Source organism: Callorhinus ursinus, unplaced genomic scaffold (genome assembly GCF_003265705.2).
Source record: "Callorhinus ursinus isolate GAN/ISIS: 27379988/994484 unplaced genomic scaffold, GSC_fseal_2.0 scaffold1, whole genome shotgun sequence".
In the NCBI taxonomy this organism is placed as follows: Eukaryota; Metazoa; Chordata; class Mammalia; order Carnivora; family Otariidae; genus Callorhinus; species Callorhinus ursinus.
In genome coordinates this window covers 21,830,126-21,852,638 of record NW_027397063.1, presented here as the reverse complement: position 1 = coordinate 21,852,638, position 22,513 = coordinate 21,830,126, and the positions used below count along the sequence as shown (strand labels likewise).

General features: G+C 35.1%; 1 protein-coding gene and 1 pseudogene across 11 annotated transcripts in view; both read right to left on the bottom strand.

Annotated features, from left to right (window-relative positions):
* The window catches only part of ROBO2 (roundabout guidance receptor 2), a 1,626,757-nt gene that overhangs the window by 751,163 nt on the left and 853,081 nt on the right, over window positions 1–22,513 (bottom strand). The window lies entirely within an intron of this gene.
* On the bottom strand, window positions 5,075–5,619 carry LOC112821018 (enolase-phosphatase E1 pseudogene; annotated as a pseudogene).

The window sequence follows — 22,513 nt, the reverse complement described above, 5'->3', positions numbered from 1 at the left end:
TGAAGCTATGAAATCCATATTTATAGTTTTCCCATATGTATGATGGGAAAGAATATTCTATAATATCTATTTTGGATATCAAAGCAGTTACCAAAATATCTTTTCCCTCCAGTTTTTTAAAAGAACAAAGTTAGCTGATAGGTAAACTGAAGCACTTCCTAATAAGTTCCCATTTAAGGGGGCAAAAGGATGTGCTCACTCATTATTGGCGATAGTTTTACTGGCATATCTGATTATACAGCTAGACATCTTAACTCAGGTCTTATTTGTAGGGGATCCCAGATATCCTAATGATATCCTCATGAGTATCTGAGAGCAACAGTAAGAACGGCAACAATATTCACAAACAAGCCCTTATAAAGAATTTATGTGCCAAGCACTATTCTAAGTGTTTTTAGATTATTTAGTTCATTTACTTCCTTACAACCACCTCATGATGGAGGTAATATTACTCTTTTTTTTAAAGATTTGTTTATTTATTTTGAGAGAGAGTGCGTGAGCAGGAGGAGGGGCAGAGGGAGAGGGAGAGAGAATCTCAAGGAGCCTCCCCACTGAGCATGGAGTTTGACTGGGGGCTCAATCTCAAGACCCTGGGATCATGACCAAAGCTGAAATCTAGAGTCACCCAAGTGCCCCTGGAGGTAATGTTATTAACCCCTTTAGATATGAGGAAACTGAGGTGAAGAGGGATTTACTTATCTTGCTCAAGGTCACAGAGCTTGTAGAGAATTTAAATCCAAACCAAGGAAATTTACACATGTTAACACAAATAAAATGCATTGGACATTAAAGAGATGTTTTAAATCACCTTATTTTTATTTTATTTATTTTTTTTTTCAAAAGAAAGATTGTAAGACTGGAAGGGTGATACTTATCCATGACATCGTCCAACAGGTATTTCTTAGTTACTGTTAAGTATTGTGGACGCAAATAAGAGAGCTATGAATGACAACCTATATGAAGCTTAAGAAACCTAATACAAAGGCAAGTTTTTTGAAAATGCTCTATTCTTATAGTTTCCACTTACATCAAGTAAGAAAATTAAAATATACGAGACAAAGAAACTTTCAGTTGTTTCTATAACTCTCATCTATATATCCTTATAACATTAGTGGTTATAAAGATATATCTAAAACAGTGTTATTTGACTATTTTATGATTTTACTCTACAGTTTATTTTTCATTCTCTCTATTAATTTAAGTCTAAACAGTGTTCAAACAACTTCCCTGACCCATTTCTGTTTAAATACCTCTAAAGCCTGTAATAGTCTGCTCTTATGACTAACCTTCAGATTCTCTATCTACCATGAAGCCATCCCTGAAAACTTACATATAAATGACTTTAAAGTATGTTATTGAAAATATTCACTTGATATCAATTATGCACAATTGCATATCCACATTTTACTGAAATTTTTAGGTATTATTTCTTGAAGGTTAGTTGTCTGATTTAATTTTTTTATCATTCCAAGCAGCTCTAGCCAATAGAATTTTCTCCATGATGGGAATATTCTATAATTGTGCCATACAATATAGTCAGCACTAGACACATAATGGCTATTGAGCACTTGAAATGTGACTAGAGAGACGGACGATTGAATTTTTAATTTTATTGACTTCTAATTAATTTAAATTTAAAGTTAGTCACATGTGGCTAGTAGCTGCCTACTAATAATGTACATCTATTAATAATGTACATCTACATACATCTGAAGAATGCAGAGCAGATATTTAATAAATTCTGTGGAATAAATGAATGAGAGAATGAATGCATACACAAAACTTCTCAGGTTCATAAGAAATATTTATCTGTACCTAAACTTTCATTTTAAAAAGCATGACAGACCATTTATGGAAGCAAACCTTCTAGAGATTTATAATCTTAGAATCATAAAGTTAGCTTAGGAGGATAGTCTAGATCATTCAGCCATCCAAACCCTTATTTGACAAATAAGAGACAACTGAGTCCAGGGAAGACTGGTTTCCTTATTTCAGAGCTAGATTGTGAAGAGTCAAGGACTGGAGCTCAGGTACTTTTGTTCTTAGGGCAGTAATATTTGCCATAATATCCTAAAATTTTATGGGTAATTAACCTCTGTATATGATCGCCCCATGAGACGGTAAGCTTAGTCTAGTGTTTTGTTTTGGAGTTGCCTGGAAGCAGAGAGACCCTAAGGCAAGGATTAGAATACAGGTGGTTTACTTGGGAGGTACGAAGAACACCAGCAGGAGAGTGACATAAGGAAGGGTAGCAATAAAAAGCATTATCAAGACAGATACTATGGGCACTAAAGCTTAGTTTCGTGAGGAAAATTCTGGATATAGTTTAAAATGCATACTTCAGAGTTATCCCAGCTTGGTGAAGGGAGGTGTCAAATGAGGGAGCTGGAGTATTGTCTGCTCTCATCAGTCAAAACTCCCAGGCTTTTGGAAGTCAGTAGAGCTCAATGATGAAACAAGGCCAAAGACACATTGGTGGGACATCTCCAGTTTGTGTTCTTATGTTCTACTTAGTTTTTAGTGAAGATTCTAACTATAGTAGTTGTTCAGTTACTAAAATTATATGTAGTTCTTTTCATCTTTAATTCATGGAATCTTAATGAACTAAGACCTTTTGAAGATAAAAATACTTTGTATCCCAGGAGCTAACATAGTGTCTAGCACAAAACAAGTGATTTCCAAATTAGTCCCATAACTTAATCTTGTCAACATAACAGACAAAAGAGCAACACAATATTTTGATACTTTACTGCTCCTACTACTCTCAGCAGTAAATACTAATTGATTATCAACTATCTATTTCTAAATAATTGTCATACATCAACTCATTTTTCCTCACCACAATACTATATTAAATATACTATATATTACCATATCATACTACAACAAAACATAAATAGGTTCTTATGTGTTTTTTGAAACAAAACTTATATATACATTATGATATTTTCAAATTAGTATTTATAATTTAATGCATTATTTTTATTTCTAACATGGGAGTTCTTTCATATTGGAATCAATTTTGGTTTTGAAAGCTGAAGAGGGAAGCCTAAGGACTTTGGTTTCTCTTACACATCACTATGTTTAACATCAGCTGCAAAATTAGTTGTTTTCCAAAGTATACAATGCAGATATGGCCGTGAAAGAAAAACAGAGTTTAGGAGAACACACAGAGTTGGGAAAAAAATACTACTTCTCCCCTTAAGTTTATTTTTCTAAAGGAGAGATTCCAAGGCACTTGCTATCACCACCTACAATACACACTGAGCTCCTAGTAAATTAGTGGATGTGATGCCTACTGTAGTTCCTTGATTTTATTTTATTTTATTTTTTGAAGAAGAAAATCTTTTTATTAATCACAACATGAAATTGACATGATATCCCATTTGGATTGAGCAGGATAAATAATGCTGTTATAGAATTTACATCTATTTTGGAGGAAAATACTACATTATTAGGGCTCTTCTGGAAGGTTTTTGTGGAACGATTTCAGTAAACCTTTTATTTTTCAATAGTAAATACAAATATATATTCTCAAACTGTTCCAAAAACCAGTTAGTAAGGCGACTATAGAATCTATAATAACAACTGGCGGATTAGGACTATTGTGTTAAACATTAAGAGCCACGTTCTTGGGGCACCTGGGTGGCTCAGTCGGTTAAGCGGCTGCCTGCGGCTCAGGTCATAATCCCAGGGTCCTGGGATCGAGCCCCGCATGGGGCTCCCAGCTCGGCGGGGAGCCTGCTTCTCCCTCTCCCTGTGCCTGCCTCTCTGCCTACTTGCTCTCTCTATCTCTCTGCCAAATAAATAAATAAAATCTTTGAAAAAAATAAACATTAAGAACCTGTGAATTGTGCAAGACTGTTGAATCACAGATCTGTACTTCTGAAACAAATAACGCAACATATTTTAAGAAAAAAGAAAAAGAAGAAGATAAAAGGAGAGGAAGAAAAGGGGAGTATGTCAGAGGGGGAGACGAACCATGAGAGATGATGGACTCTGAAAAACAAACTGAGGGTTCTAGAGGGGAGGGGGGTAGGGGGATGGGTTAGCCTGGTGATGGGTATTGAGGAGGGCACGTTTTGCATGGAGCACTGGGTGTTATGAACAAACAATGAATCATGGAACACTGCACCAAAAACTAATGATGTAATATATGGTGATTAACATAACAATAAAAATAAAAAAATTAAAATTAAAAAAAAAAGAACCACGTTCTTATTTTAGCTGTTCTATCAATGCCCCCTTTTCACTGGTAAGGCACCGTTTGCTGGGGATGCCAGGATGATTAGGAGGTTTCTTCAGTTATAGATGTTTGCTTCATCCAGACTCAAATGAATTTCCTTTCCCCGTTTTGCTCTCTTTTGGAGTAGAATCAAATAGCTTTGTGTTTTGTATGGAGGGAGGCTAATGTTTTGAAATTCAGCCGTTGCAATCTTCTGATAATTTAAAGGAGAAATGAATTATTATAGGAATAAGTCTGTGAACTACTCCCAGTTTTAAAATAACAAGGCTTCTGAATAACTTCTCAAACTTACCTTTCCATTCTGGCACACAGCTTGAGAAACCTAACTCGTCTGATCTGCGTTGCAGTAATTCTGTCAGCTACATTTTGCCCTCAGTAAGGGTGAGAGTTGTGGTTTCAAACAATTTCTGCATAGAAAGCGTCTTCAAATACGTTTTTTTTTTCACTAAACTGAGATTTTTTTTTTCATGTAGATGCCTGTGGAAGGCAATGTAAACATACACATATATACATTTGCATGCCCATGTGGGTGTGTACATATGTCTTTTTAAAGTAAATTACTTTTAGGGCTCCTGGGTGGCTCAGTCAGTTAAGCATCTGCCTTCAGCTCAGGTCATGATCCTAGGGTCCTGGGATTGAGTCCCACATTGGGCACCGGGTCAGCGGGGAGTCTGCTTTTCCCTCTACCCCTCCCCGCTGCTTGTGCACTCTCTCTCTCTCGCAAATAAGTAAATTTTAAAAAAGATAAAGTAAGTTACTTTTACCATTAGAATAAAACTAAACTACAGGGACAACTCAAGTGAGGACAGATTAGTCTTCCTCACAACTTTAGGTTGAGGAAGGCAGGTGCAATTCACCAACGGATGTGATGAGGCTGTGGTTAGTCTTTTCATCATCTGTCAGCCCCACATTGCCAGGTTTCACCACCACAGTGACATGCACACCTGTTTCCTCAGAAGCACTGGCCTCTAGAGTCACGTCTGTCAGAAACAAGATGTTGTTGGTTGAGCACCAATGGCTGTTGGCAATCTTTTGGTAACTCTCTCCACTTCGTGTCCAAACTTGGTATCAAAGTGACCATCACCAAGCTCAAGAATATCTCTCTTTGTAGAATGGCCAAATAATGGCTTCTGGGCCTCTACACTCCCTGAAGAAGAGATATACATCTTCATTCCAGCCTCGGTCCATTTCCTGACATCGGGAGCTACATCAAAGAACTCTGTTTTTAGGCCCCCAGCTGTGAATGCTGCTCTCCACAGACAGCCCTGCAGCTGTTTTAGTGCCCTGGTCTTTCGGTCCAGAGACATCTGCCAGCACACGTTATCCACCATGGCCTGGATCATCTGCTGCAGGTCATCTGCTCCCTTCCCAGATGTGGCAGATGTTACCAAATGGAAACTGTTGAGATGCTTCTAATTAAACTAATAAAACTAAAATAGTTAGATACACTGGGTGGTGGTTTCTGAAGCTTGTACCAGCACAGCTTGTTCGGCTGATTGTGCACATCTCTTCTCACGACCACGTTCGGGGAAGAGATTTCATGTTGGTCAGTTGAAATTCATCATGGCAGTAGTATTCACACCACGGGAATCATTAGTGTTACAAATCAAGTTGCCCTTTTCTCCATCCTGTCGTTTAAACATGAAACAGCACCATTTACGGGTATGCCACTACATGGCAAAGACTATGAGGCATCCCAGAACTCATAACTAATTTAATTCAACACCAGATTTATCCCTAGAAGCAACTTCACTTGCACAATATATAATAATTAGGTGACCAAAGTGTTTTGTCTGGAACCACCACAACAAAAACACCCACATGAATCCAAAGACGAGGTGCTGCTTTATGTAATACTGGTTCTAAGATAAAGCATGAGGAAGTAATGATGGAGACTGGGAGTGTCCAGACTGATATTTTTATTGCAACTAAATCTTTTTTCTTTAATTCTGGGACCATCACAATGTTTCCAATTCTTATTTTGTTAATGAAATCACTAGAAAAAAAAAACCTCTTGTCACCTCTCATCTTAATTTCATGACTGAAAGAACATTTAATACTAAGAAAAGTAAAATAAAATTAAAAATACATAATCTCTGAATATATTACAATTCTTCCTAGGAAAGGAAATTTTGCAGTCTTACACTACCATTTACAACGTATTAGTACAAGCTTTGTCATAAGCTGGCTGAGTACTTTGGAATCCACACACGAAAATTATATTCATTTTTCTTAAAAATAAGTCATCGAAAGAAGAATATCATGAAAAAAAACCCCAGATAATATCAAGCTTTGAACCATGTTGAGAGCGTTTCAGTTGCCAGACAGAATACCCACTTGCAATGACAAAGGCTATAGAGTGTCTATTGCTCTCCTAGCTGAGGATGACTTTTCAGATTATCTAAATTTCTGGTTTCCTTCTCTAAGCTCATTGAAGTACATTTCTTATAAGAAAACATTTTTTCAGTATTACTTTTACACACAGACTATATGACAATCTCCAAACACAAGTATGTAGTCTCCTTTCCAGTTATCTTTCATTAAAATTAATAGTCATTTTGATTCAACCCTTAGTCTCATGTACATTTCATGGAGCGTGATACTTTCTGTGTACTGGTAATGTGGAGTTTCCGAATGAGCAAAATGAGAACCCTATCTAGAGACAAGGTAAACTGACTCAAGCCTGGCCTGATCAACCTGTTCTGGTAGCCGGTTCGGCACATTCTGGCATCAACACTACCTTGTAGCCTTCAAACTATGATAAATACTATCTCAGTGTCCTTTAAAGTGTTCATTTATTTTAAGTGAGATTATTTTTTTAAAGATTTTATTTATTTATTTGAGAGAGAGAGAATGAGAGATAGAGAGCACAAGAGGGAAGAGGGTCAGAGGGAGAAGCAGACCCCCTGCTGAGCGGGGAGCCCGATGTGGGACTCGATCCCGGGACTCCAGGATCATGACCTGAGCCGAAGGCAGTCGCTTAACCAGCTGAGCCACCGATTAGAGACCAGTATTCCTTATGTAATTACTTCTGGAAAACTATTGTCAATGTATTTAAATGTTATTTTTCTACTTCTGAATATGTAACAAGGAACAGTGTGTGTATTATGTCTCATCTTCTTCTAATAAAAAAAGATACATGAGAAAAAAAACAAACTCTTGTACAGTAGTGAATCAACTAAGTAGACACAGCCAAGTGTGCGTTTGGCATATTTAACAAAGCAGACCAATAGCTCTAAATTAACACTGAATTTGCTTCTGTAAAGGAGAATTATTATTGACATTTCCAGCTTGTGGAGCCACAGAGAGTGAATAAGTTGATTGTTGTTCAATTATTTAATTAAGTTCCAGGAAAGATGTGAATCACAAGACCTACCAGCATTAGCACTAAATTATAGAAACAGACCAGTATTGGTCAAAAAGCGGACTGCAACGATCACTGAGAATATGTTATAGATTGACTGTCTTTGTCTGCTAGTGTCTTGACAAAGGAATATGTAGAAAGCTAATTTTGAAGTTTTTAATTATAATGACTTAAAAAAAGAATAAGGAATCATGAATAGTTCATTGAGCTTAAGCACATAGGCTATTTTAGCCTATGTGACCTCAAAAGAGCCACTAAATAGGTACAAACATAAAGAGCAAAAATATTCCCAAACCACTTTTGGCCCAGACAACATAATGAGTATTGAGAATAATAAGGTGCCAGCATTAATAGTAAATTGAATTACAAGAATCCCCCTTTTTTCTTGGTTTTCATTTCCAGAGTTTCAGTTAGCCGTGGTCAACTGTGGTCTAAAAGCAGATGATCCTCCCTTTGAGGGGGAGAGGCCCATATAGGTCACTAGTAGCCTAATGCTAGGTCACATTGCCTGTGTCATTCACCTCACTTCCTCTCATCATGTAGGCATTTTATCATCTCATATCATCAAAAGAAAAGTGAGTATAGCACAAGAAGGTATTTTGAGAGACCTCATTCATACTTTTATTACAGTATATTGTTATAATTGTTCTGTTATTATTAGTTATTGTTCTTAATTTCTTACTGTGCCTGATTTATAAATTAAGCTTTATCATAGGTATAGTATATATATATTTATATGTCATAGGCATATGACATATATATTTATATATCATATATCATATGTCATATATATGTGTGTGTGTGTATATGTGTGTGTGTGTGTGTGTGTGTGTGTATTCAGGGCATATACATGGTTTGGTACTATCTGCAGTTTCAAGCATCCACTGGGATCTTGGAACAAACCCCTGTGGATAAGGGGGGATTACTGTATTGCCTCTTCAAACTATCATTTGGAGAAACAAATGTGGAAACACAAGAAATCCATTCCCTTTTCAGGTTTTTAGATTTCTAAATATGTTAAGATGTTTACCATATGTACATTATGAACATAATCCAGCTAGTACAAATGGTAAGAATGTCTGCATGGTGAAATTTGGACAGAACATCATATTCATTGCAACAAGATGTAAGCAATCTATGTAAAATATTTCTTTCAGGGACTAGTATATGTGCAAAGAATAGCTATTCTGTTAATTACCGGTGTGAAAAGATAACTACTTTGTTAATCCCCAGGATGGTATATATGTGTATCTAGTATCTAAATCTGTATCTGTATCTATGTGTATATATTCTTTATGATCAATTGCATCTATCATAGAATGACAAATGTGACCAATTAAGGAAAAGCAATAGATCCAATACAATTTTATTTCTTAAAGTTTTGGTTCCATACCACATGTCAAAAGTCATCACTAAATTGAGATATATTGCCTTGTTTCAACCACCATTAGGTTACAGCACAGAGCTATAGGATTATAGGCAATGCGCTGTATTTGATTGCCCATTGCCAAGTTCAGGTGACATAAGTCATGTTCCGCAATGGTTATTTCCAGACCCACTATTAAGAATTTTAATCAGTGACTTTGATGATTGAATCACGAACATGATCATTAGTTTAGCAGATAAGTTATGGAAAGTGACATCTCCAGCACAAAGGAAGAAAAGAATGAGAATATAAAATAACCCTAAAAAATTCTACAAGTTTTCAGAATTAGTTATGATAAAATTCAAGAGGAACATATAAAGGTCATTGTACTACTTGAAAAAAAAGTTAAGGGAACATAAAAGTGAAGAAATGCTGTCTATGTATAAATACGTTTGAAGAAAGTCTGAAGCACCATAGAGAAAGGAGTTAAAAAGTCAAATTTGGGTACACAATGTACTTTAAGTTTTAAAGGAAGCAAGAGACTTAGTTACTTGAATGAGGTAATAACAGTTATGATGGTGTGGACAAAGGATTTGGAACAGAGACCTGGGATTGAATCCAAGTTCCACACTTACTAACCTTGAGATCTTGGGTTAAGCCATTCTATATCTCTGAATCTCACTTGAAAAATGGAGATGTTAATAATGTCTAGTTAAACTCAATAAAAATAATTAGGGGATTTTATGTAAAAATACATAATAAGTTTTAAAACCCTGTATACTACTGTTGATTTTTTAAAAATAATTTTTATAAAGGTAATAGTCAAATTACAGACATTTTATTCACATTGTATAGAATTTTCAGTTTAAACATTTTAAGATTTTTGGATAACGTACACTATTAAAAGGGCTTAAATACCATTTTGTTTTTTAAAATGTCTTAACCGGGCACCTGGGTGGCTCAGCCATTAAACGTCTGCCTTCGGCTCAGGTCGTGATCCCAGGGTCCTGGGATTGAGCCCCGCATCGGGCTCCCTGCTCGGCGGGAAGACTGCTTCTCCCTCTCCCACTCCCCCTGCTTGTGTTCCCTCTCTCACTGTGTCTCTCTCTGTCAAATAAATAAATAAAATCTTTTAAAAAATAAAATAAATAAAAATAAAAATAAATAAAAAAATATTAAGATCATTTCTAGAACACAGATGAGGGTAAGCATTTTTCAATTGTTAAAAAACCCCAAAGTTACATTTTGTTAACTATGGTATTGGAGTTTTAACTCTTGTTTTAAGCCAAGGTTATTAGGTTCTGCCAGGCTATGAAATCTTTGATTTTCTAAGTTAAAAAAAAAATAAAGATTACTCTATGTTCATCAGTCTGAGAATCAGAATATTCATATAAGGTCCAGACAACAAACAATTTAGATATTGTCTAAAAGATCTTTCAGGGGTGCCTGGGTGGTGCAGTCAGTTAAGTGTCTGCGTCTTGGTTTTAGCTTGGGTCGTGATCTTGGGGTCGTGATCTTGGGGTCGTGAGATGGGGCCCCACGTTGGGCTCTGCACTCAGTTCAGAGTCTGCTTGAGATTCTCGTTCTCACTCTCCCTCTGCCCCTCCTGCTCAGGCTCTCTATCTCTCTCTAAAATAAATAGATAAATCTTAAAAAAAAAAATCTTTTAGAGGGCCTTTCTGGTTTAATAGTTGGTCTTTTCTTTCTCTTCTTCTCCTCCTTCGCCTCCTCCATTTCCTCCTCTCCCTCTCCTCCTCCTTCAGTCTGCTATCCCTAATTCATTGTTTTTACTAGCCTAAAGCCTCTACTCTGTTGATCTTTCTAATGAAGTAAATACATCGTTATATTGCTAGTGGATAAAGACTTAGGTTTTTCTTTCTCCTTTCATCTTAGGCAAAAGAAGGAGACACTGGTGGAAAAGTCAAACTTCTAGATTGAATGCTGAGAAAGGAAAATAGAATCCTATACAAATCGATGGCAACTTCTGCTTTCCAGGGACACAGATAGCTTTAGGTATATACCTGTAGGCATATTAGAAGGTATATGAAATTGGAACCCCCAAATCCTATTTGGGATAAAACACTTATGGAACTAATGAGATCCAGGTATAAGTAAGGCTCAGAGAAAAACTGCTGAGGAAAAGGCAGAGACTTAAACATGTAATGTTAAATTTAATAATTTAAGCATTTTTCTTAAAAAAAAAACTATTCATGGTTTTCACTTACTACTGCTCCATGATCTGAACCCCACAGCCTTGATGTGAAAAATCATTTCTCTTGATAAAATAGTTTAATTTGCATATGTGGTTTACTACATACACAGATCTTTCTACATATCCTGATTTATTGACGTGAAAATTTCACTGATCTAGAAGAATTTATATTAAAATTGCTTGGTAATATGAAATCTGTTCAGGAAGATTAGAAAACCATATTATATTCCCCAAAGATTATACTATCATTTATAACAGTTGCATCCAAACCAACTCATATTTACTCAATTGCAATGTTACATGAGGCATTTTAACCCTAAATAAACATGCTATTTATACAAATACTGTAAGTGTTGGGGAAACAAACAAAGATGCCAAAGTCCCTTAGCAACAAGGAACCAGAATACTTCTAAGGAAATTAACTTCACCAAGTCAATAAAATAACCTAAATCCATTAAATTTATAACTTCTATATTTAACAGATGATACTATTCAACAATTCTACCATATTTTCTGTACCTGAAAGGATATCAGGTCTTTTATTTTTCTTCTTTTTTCTCCTGCAATCAAACTCTTCTTGCCTACAAGATTAGGGTATCCTAAATCTTGCCCTATTCTCACTATACATCCAATAAAAGCATAGCTTTTTACTGCTTGTGGTTTCTAGAATATTGCTTTTAAGATATTAATGTACAGACCATTCACCTGGGGAATCTTGGAAAAATGCAGGTATTAATTCAGTAGACCTGGGGTGTGGCCCCACATTCTGCATTTCTTTTTTTAATTTTTTTATTGTTATGTTAATCACCATACATTACATCATTAGTTTTTGCACATTCTGCATTTCTAATAAGCCCCCAGATTATGTTTATTCTGCTCTCAAGTAGCATCAGGGTCTTAGACACATGAAGAAGTGTATTCCATCAAATCTTTAAACCATCACAAAGGTTTTGATATAAAAATCTTACAAATCTGAATAGTTCAATAAGAATATAAATATAATGTAGTGGGAATTATGCCTGTGTCCTCAAGAAGTAGCTAAGGAAACTGAACTAAGGAAAATGGCACTACCCACAGAGGTCAGTGCCCCTGTATTCCTGTCAAGAGGAAGTCATGCTTTAAATTTCTCATTAATACTCATAAAATATTTACTAGAGAAACAATGTAATGCACTATAGATGGGCTAGTACTCTATTTTGAGTCCTATAGTACCTCTCAAAGCTTCTTCTGGAAGCAGATTTTGAATAAAACCTGGTATTAATACTCTATCTCTTTAAAAATATTACTATTAAAACCATCATTAAGGACAAAATTGTGAGCAAAGGCTATAATTGAGGGCATTTAAAAAACAAATATAACTAATTATAAAATACTAATTATACGATATGTTAAATGAAAATGCCATAAAGATTGACTCACCTTCTGCTTGCTAGATTAATGGTAAACAACGTTATCTATTTTTGTTATCTTTAAATGTATGGAAAGAATAGGCAGGTGGAATTAACATTGGATTGAAGAAAGAGAAGCTCTAAGTAAAATTATCACTTGGGATCAAAACCTCCATGGCTTCTGTCCTTGAGCAGTTAAATGCAGATAATAACTCACTCATAAAGAGTTGGAACAATGAAATGAGACAACACATAGAAGATCCTTAGCACTGTGCCTATGGTTAGCAACTATAATTACTAGCTTCAATTATTATTATTGTTTTTTTAAATTCAATTTATGAACCTATACTGTATCATTAGTTTCAGAGGTAGAGTTCAGTTATTCATCAGTTGTATGTAATACCTAGTGCTCATTACATCACCTGCCTTCCCTCAATGCCCATCACCCAGTTTCCAGTATTCTTAGCAATGTGAGTTTCTGGGAAAATTACATAAACGAGGACATCTTTATAAAGCACCTTTAATGTGCTACTCCCAATAACCAAAATAATATCTATTCCACCGTTTATTGAAAACTTACAACATATCAAGCAGTAAATAATCTCTTTTAACCCTAATACGTGTCCAAAGTTTATATTTTATTTAAGAATTATCAAGTCCAGAAAAATACAGTGGTTTACATAAAATCCCTAGAGTTTCTGCACAGCAGAACTGGTATTTCAGCCGAGATTTGTCTACCAGTTCTTGGTCGTTCCACTACAGTGGTGTTTCAAACTCTTCCTTTGTGGTTTTGTCGTCATCTGTGAAATGTGATGAATAATGTGGTCCGCACACATTGTTTTAAACATTAAATCAAATAATGAATACTAAAAAGCCAGTACAATGCCTGACACGAAGTTAGCAACCAACAGACAATCTCTACCTATAGATGAGTGATGGCATGAATATTAGGTTTGAAGCGGTTCTGCTTCCAATAGCAACAGCTATGGTAAGGTTTTCAGTCTTAGACTTTGTCATCAGCTTCTCCTCTACCCTTTACCACTGTCTATGCAGAGTTTCCCATCATGCCATTGCTTCTATTTAGCCAGATATAACATAACATTATTGTGGCAAAATAAGCATTTTGCCTTTTTGGGATTCCTGGCAGAATATTCCAAACACAACTTCCCTTTTGCTGATGCTGTTAATTGCACAAATGCTCACGTCATCTTGTTTAGACTGTGGTTTCATCCTGTTTTGACTATCATGTTGCCCTTCTGCTGGTCTCCCTGTTGACAGACTTCAGCTGGTACACACTGCGCCTCTGAGTCTGATAGGCATCAGCTGCAGCAAATAGACAACTTCTAGCTAGCTGCCAGACACAAATTCGTATTAAATTGTACTTTTAATTCGCCTTCAGAAAATATTTTTAGATTTATGTATGAAAGATGTCCTTTCATCTTGAACATTTAGAAATGTCTAATCCTCCTTTTTCTCATACATACTGAATTAAGTGCATGAAAAAAACCACCAATGGCCCTTTCTGTGATATGTTCCTATGTGGTGCCTTTTATAAAGCTACCATTTGTCTTTTATTAGCACTTTTAAGGCTGATGAAATTGGATTTATTACATGTACAGTAAAAAGAGAAGACAGGGATGTCAGAATTGTTAATGTTCTCTCCTAACAACAACAAAAAAGCAATTTGCTGGCCCTCACCCAAACAAATTCCATGAATGCTGACCAGTTTACTGCAGCTTTGCTACAACTGTGCATTCCATATCTTCCATCTTGCTTCCCCTTTTATATTTGTGGTTTTAGCTTATAGGAATCAAAGACTAAATTTTAGGGACATTGAAAAATGCAGAGGAATTCTGTTCAAGTGCACAGCAGAGTGTTAGAAATCTGTGTATGGAAGTCAGAAGCTCTGTCATCTGGGGCCACATGTGTCTCTGAGTTCAGAATGTTATCACATATCTGGGATAGTACGAGTCTGTAATTGTTTCTATCTGGTTCTTCTCTGTTCCAGTGGCTCATGCAGAGTGGTACGAGATCTTAGTTCTCTAAAATGTTGTTTTTTTATGTTGTAGACATTTCCTTTTTTTTTTTTTTTGGCTACCTGGTTTACATCACTCCTCTTCTGTTCCTAACACCACCCCTATTTCTGTTAGAAAATTATCTCTGCTCACTGTGTGTAGTCTCGATACTGTAGAAATCCAGCTGCCTTCCTTCTACTACTGTAGTAGAAAGGATCAGAGCTTTCTACTCACCACTTAGATATAGCTAAGGAGTGGGCATGTGGTTTATATCCGACCCATGAGAGACATTCCCTTCAGGGACTTAGAATCTTGCCGAAGTGTCACAAAAGTAGAAAAAATAGTTGGGAGTTTTGTTTTGTTTTGTTTTGTTTTTTAATTAGAGAGGCCCCAAGTAAAAAGGGGGTCGCAACTGGAAAATACTTATGAATACTCTCCTATAATTCCTACTTCTCCTGTAGCTGGGGCTTCCCAAATCCTGCCCCTTTGTCTCTAAATTTCCCTTGGAATATTTGAGCTCTTATTACAATTCCAATATTTTCTTTTTCTTATTTTAGCAAAACTTGAACCAAAAACTCTGGATGTGTGCAACTCAGGAACTGTGTGTGATATTTTCCTACTTCAGAATTTTTGATCAGTATAATCATCTACAGAATGAAGTATCAATCCCTTAGAATCTGGATCAGTTCTATCCTCCAACATTGCTAGTTACTTTTACCCAGACAAACGCTTTGCTCAAAATGGACTGATTTATTCCTTTGTGCTTTTGTGTGTGTGTTTGTGTGTGTGTGTGTGTGTGTGTTTATGTATCTTCATTTCCCTGAATGGGATGCCCAGTACCCATTCCTTCCTAATTTCTTCCTTTTCTCTCTTATTGGAATCTTACCAATTTTCAAAGTCCAAACCAATTCCCCAGTCCCTCTGTAGAACCTTTTCTTTAGTATTAAATCCATGATGGCATCGCCTCTGTTCAAATTTTATAACAATCACTGCTGTGTAGTGCTAATATTCAATTAGTTTCCTTAGCAGTACTAACTCAACAAACACTTATATTTTCCTGTGTGCCTTATTTCATCAACTAGACTTTAAATTCTACCATGGATGGGTCCAAGGTTTGTGTCCCATTGAATTCCTGCAGTGCTTAGCATACTTCCCATGAAATGCTTTAATTTGCTTTTTAGTTCTCAATATTTAATTCCTCTTTGCGTTTAGGGAATTCTTGCTGTGAGATTTTTTTTCTCCTTTTTATATTTTCAAAAGTAATTATTTGGGTGACTACTTTCCCATGCTCTGTAATTTACATGTATTAATGATGTCATTTTTCTTCTTTAAAGCATTTTACATTAAAGAAAATGTAGATTGTGTTCATGGTGGCTTCCAGTCACGGTAAAGCAGAATGTTCAAATATTTAAGAAATGACCTTAGTTTGGTGGTTTCATAAACTGATAATAGCTAATGGTTATTGAACACATACCAAGTGCCATTCAGCGCACAAAGTTCATACTGGAGGGGGTACTATTTTTATCCACTATATTTACAGGTGAAGAAACTGAAATTAATGATTTTAAAGAGCCTATCCAACAATCCCCAGCTGATCAGGGGTAGAGTAAGAATTAAAAATCAGTCTGCCTCCAGAGCTCTAATACTGAACAACAATGCCATACCAGACCTGTTGCAATTTCTGAATATAGATCAACAAAGGACACATTAAAATTAAAAAAAAATTAAAAACATGATGATTTAAAAACTATCCCCAGTGATTATATAGTAACTTCGTTTATGTGGTGATTTATACAATGTGATTTTGACAGGAGCTAAAAGGATTGACTGCTCTTAAGATACCAAGGCACGTCTATAATTGAATCCTCTAAAAGACTCAAACTATTCTTTTTCAGAGCACATTCTAACTACTTAAATGCTAGACTCTCTTTTATTCTAGAAAGCATGTGGCATTTTTATGCCAAATCTCAAAAAGTGGATTTAAGTTAAGCTATTTTTTTGAATACTGTACAGCATGTACATTCACAATCATTAGGTAAAAAGTATTGCCCCTTTAGTTTTAAGAACACTGCACAGATAGTCTGGAAAATCTTCCAACTTAAAGAACATGAAGGAGACAATTCAACTAAAATCAAAGTCTGATCCTTAGGTGGATCTTAGATGGAAAAAAATGCCATAAGATATGTTATTAGGACAACAGGCAAAATTTAGATACGACTGTATATTAGATAGTATGGCGTGGATGTTAAATATCCTGAATTTGACTACACTGTGGCTATGAAACAGATTATAGTTGTTCTTAGGAGATAACCTTTGAATTATTGAAAGTAAGGGGATATGTTGTCTGCAGTTTGCCATCAAATGAGTCAGCAACGATAGTAATATATTAATAATATACATGAATAGAGGATGCTAAAATAAGCCTGGTAAAATGTTAATTTGTGAATCCAAGTGAAGGTTGTATGTGCACTAATGCTCTATTTGAAATTTTCTGTTAAGTTTGGAACTTTTAAAACATAAAAAGTTTACAAATAACTGTATAAAATGGTAAGAACACTTTAAAATGGTTTACCTCTTTGGGATATAAAATATTTTCTAAAGTGTCCCAACTCTTTTAGTTTAAATACTTTTATTTATATGAGTTAAATACCTATTTAAGTAGTTTATTCTTATTATTTTCTTATAAATTTCTTAATGATTAATTTGAAGTCACTTAACACAGTGAATACTTCTTAGTATATGCATTAGGTAGTGTCTTAAATATTCTAAAACTCTGAAGTGGTTCAACTATGTATCAACTATAATATTTAGTGGAAAATAAAATCCATCTTCTTCAACTCATTTTTCCTTGGTTTTATAAAGTTGCTTGAATGATAAACTATAGCATGGCAAACTATAGTAAAACATTGTAATAAAAATGCACTATCCAAATACCATACATGTAGATGGTAACATGTAGATGACACGAGAAAAGGCATTTTGTTGTATAATAAAACCTAACATAATAAATATTATATACAATTCCATAATTGGAGTCAGATAATTCAGTACCCTGCTCTTAACAACTGATAGAACATTTTGACAGAAAATCACTAATAATATATAAGATTTGAATAATACTATCAACCAAATTGACCTAATTGATATTTGTAGAACACTCTACCCAAAGGTAGAATAAATATTCTTGTCAAGCATATAAGGGACATTTATTGAGATAGACTATATCCTAGTTCATAAAGTATGTCTAAATAAATTCAAAATGATTCATGACTTACAAAATAATTTTTCTGACCACAATGGAATTAAATTAGAAATCAATAAAAGAAAAATACCTGGAGAATCTCAAAATATTTGGAAATTAAATAATATACTCCTAAACAACCCATGGGTCAAATGAAAATCAAAGTGGGAATTATAAAGTATTTGGACTCTCTAAGAGAAAATAGAAAGTTATGTGGACTAAATAAAAATGAAAACACAAAATAAAAGCAAAAAGCTTAACAAAATAAAGCTATTAAAAACAAAGTCAATATTTTCTCCACCCCAAAGAATTTTTTTAAATAGTTAAGACTTTAGACTAAAAATTAGCACACTGTTTAAAAGTAATGAACAAAGTATTCAGTTAAGAGGATGATAGTTCACTCATAAAAGGGCCAAAGAATGTAAGAGCCAAAGATGGTGGTGGCAGCAGAGAATTTGTTTTTAATCTAATATCGCACTGGAAAGAATTCAATATCTGACACATGGGAAAAATCTCATAAAATATTTAACTAGTAGAAACACATTAGAAACATTTCAGACCAAACTGAAGCACAGTTGAAGATCATATAGGAAATCTCTCATTGATAGCTACCAATATATAATGTATTAATCACATCCTCAAAGTCATTTATTCATTCATATAACAAATATATTCTGAATGACTATAATTCTTGTTCAACTAAATATTAATCAAACACAAGTAATAATTAAAAACAAATATTCAAATGGTACATCATTACTAAATATAAGATATAATAGAGATTGTTACTATATCTCATCTATCAAGTGGGGCAAAGCTGATTCCAGAACTAGCTCTTAGTTAGTGTCATTGGTTTCAAATTCAAGAATCCCAAGTGTCTACTCATGCTGTTTCTTAGCTATCTTCCTTTTGTTTTTTTTTTTTAAAGATATTATTTATTTATTTGAGAGAGAGAACACAAGTTGGGGGGGGAGGAGCAGAGAGAGAGAGGGAGAAGTCAACTCCCCGCTGAGCAGAGAACCTGATGCAGGGCTCCATCCCAGGACCCTAGGATCATGACTGGGCCAGAGGCAGACAGTTAACCAACTGAGCCAACCAGGCACCCCTACTCATGCTGTTTCAAAAGGACTTCTCAAAAGTTAAAAAGTCAAATGTTATGTGTGCTTTATACATATAGGGTACATGGTCTTGGATTTTAGAATGTGAATTCCAGATAAAAACATAATATATTCTTTGGATTAGGAACCATGAATTTTTAAAAACCAGTTTAAATGAGCAAAAGTAAGGAACAAAAAGTAGAGCTGTGTTGGAAAAGCTTATCAACACACTTGACAAAGTACTGACAATATGGAAAACCCTGCATTGAAAAGCCCTGCATTTCATGAATAGCCCTGTATTTCATAAAGAAATTAACATGTTGAATGCAAATTATGTGGTTCTGGGAGAAAAACAACTAAGAATCATTGTAGTATTTATCAAACTAAACATATACATCAATGATCATTCTGCAACAAATAAAATTGAATATATATGTTTCTGTGTGTGTATCTATTAGTATTGTCTATGACATAATGCATTATATATTGTGTTTGCAAATATATGTTTGTGTGTACATTCATAGAAGCTTCTTCTTATTTTATTTTTATTTTTTAATGATTTATATATTTATGTGTGTGTGTATGAGAGAGAGAGAGAGGGAGCACATGGTGGAAGGGGCAGGGGGAGAGAGAGAGAGAGGACTTCCAGTAGACTCCCCGCTGAGTGTGGAGCCTGACCCCGGGGCTCAATCCCAAGACCCTAAGGTCATGACCTGAGCTGAAATCGGGAGTTGCATGCTCAACCAACTGAGCCACCCTCCTTATTTTAAAAATGACTCACTTTATGTATCATATAGAATGTAACACTAAAAATTTCTATTTGAGCTTTGCCAATATTGCCCTATTAAAAAAACAGCTTCTCAAGATTATTTTCAGATTTTTCAGTATGCAAATTCCTAATTTTCATTGTTTCAAGTAAGTTTTAAGACTTAGAAGAGATAAGTATTAGGGCTCTAAACTATCAAGAAAAAGTAACTAGCAACTTGTTTTTGTGGCCAACTCAATAATATGTTTCTTAAGTATTCATTTGTGCCGAGAACTTTGCATTGTATACTGACAGTCATTGTAAAAATGGTTTCTTATTTATTACATATAAGATATAATTTCTTTTGCTTTTGTAAATTTGTGAATATATAGACTTAGTTGAATTTTTCCAATAGATGTTTAAAAGTTATTTTCCACTTCTTGGTCCATCAGAATTCTGTCAACAGCCACCACAAATCTATAATCAAAATGTTATTTTTATTTAACAAATAAGATTATCTCAATAATTTGAAGAATGGAATGCTGTGGCCAACGAAGAGATTGCATGTATTTACATATATACAAATCTTCTCATTGAGGAGGTCATAAAATAAGCAGTGTAGACTAAATTTATATTCTAGGTAAAGACCACAACAAAATGACCAGTGGGTATTTGGCTAGTTCTACTACCAAGACGACAATAGGAACAATGCTATTAACTTTGGACACTAAATCTAGCCAGCACAAGGATAGTGGGCACTTTCAATTACTTTTAACTGACTGAAAGAATTAGATTTAACTCTTGTCTTTCCTTGAGAGTGGGTGTGCCTGTGTGTGCATTTACAAGTGTACAAGTGTGAGATGAGGAGGAGGAAGGGGAGGAGGAGATAAAGGAGAAGGGAAAAACCGGGTGTGTAAGAACAGAGGACAGTACCTAAGGGTTCGGGGTACAAGTTAAGCACAACTGTGAGGTACAGGTAACTTTCTTTGTGAGTTCACCTTTGGTATATTATCACCAGCATGTCAATATGTAGTTAACATCTCTGTTGAATGTACCCATACAACACCAATCAAGGTCTAAATGAAAACTGTTGACTCTCTCAACACTCTTGTGTTTCCACATAACATCATGTCTTTTAAATAGTTTGTTTCTTCATAATTCTCAGATAGAACACTCTATGCCACAAACTTTCATTTTCTTAAAATGTTACAATTTTGCTGATATATCTGATAAGTGGTGGTAATCATATATTACTACATACTAGCCTGTTTTTGGAGGAGGGGCCTACATGTGTGATCCTGCCACACTTTGCCACCTGCTTCTCAATGAGTAAAAGAAGATGATAAAGGAAATTATTTTGTTGATATATTTGACACCTTCAGACTATATATTCAGACCTAATGAGGGATTTGAAACCACCTTTTGTTATAAATGTGGGAACTGAAATCTCATGAGGTAAATTTACTTGTTCAAGCTCCCATATCTTATAAAAGTTAAAAAGTCCTAACTCATTTCTGCACTTCTTGACCCTGAAACTGATTTTTGATAAGACACTTGCATTCACACTTTCTTGTCACACTGGATTTAAGAGACATGTGCTTTCTCCCCAGAACTGAACCTTAGTCTATCTCTTTATTCTTACTGTCTAAATCTGTAGGAGTTTGACTGATGCATTTTTGAAAAACTACCGCTTTGATCAAGTTTTCCCTCAGACGAAGACTACCCAGATTTTATACTTCTGAAACCTGTCCTTGTGCTAGAATTTTAGGTATAACCCATCCTCACCTTAACTATAAAAGCCCCTCTAACATTAATCTCGAACAAGGATTTCCCCCTCCAGGCAGCCACCTTGTTCTTTGCCACCTCCCTGACCTATCCTTGCCCACTTCCACATGCGCTCATACCCTGTCAACACCTGCCATCATCATTTTTACTTGTTTATCCTTTCTTTACCTCAAGTGGCTTTTTCTGCCTTTTTTCTACTGGTCCAAATTGTACCACCCTTCCAGGAACATATCAATTCCCAAATGTTTCTAGAAGCCTACCTCCATTACATCTAGTCAACAAAGACACTTTCCTTTCTTAAGGGAGCATTTCTCTTGTATTACCATTCTACATAGCACTTTATCATGTAGAAAAGGGTGTCATTTTTCAATTGTTTTATGTGTTTAGGTGTTGTCTCCACAATCAAAGTTGTTAATTTTTTGAGGGCAAAGACCGAGGCTTATATAAATTCTGTAATCCTTGTCATTAATAAGTGTGCTATAACTTCATATTGATTTTAACAGAGAGCAGGAAATAGTCTGACATAATATCCAACAGTCCTCAAATTCTATGCTTATTTAGAGACACATTAAATTGAAAATTAGTTCAATAAGTCTTTACTTTGGATATAATATGAAAGTACTTTAATTAGTTCATTGATTTGTGTTAAATATTTTCAGTCTTATGTAGAGCATTTCAGAGTGAAAGCATTACATGAAGTCAAAGTTATTAATCTTATTGGTGGTCATTGTACTTGTCTTCCCAACATTCATTTTTATTAATTTCAACCTTCCCCTCATGTATAGCAATCATGTAATTTGAAAGGGATTGATTTCTTTTTTCTTCCTCCATTTCATGGATTGCTTTGACTAGTCTAAACAAATCAGTATTCTTTTCTATTCCAGTAAATTCCAGTAATCCTGGCCTGAGCCAGTCAGCACGTGGGATTCCCCTGGCTACAAAGCTGGTTCCGTGTTGATCCATTCAGCACAAAACTTCGCTAATTTTGCCCAGACAAATTCTTCCCTTTATAGGTACATGACCCAATAAGTCTCCTAAAAAGTTTAAGACAATT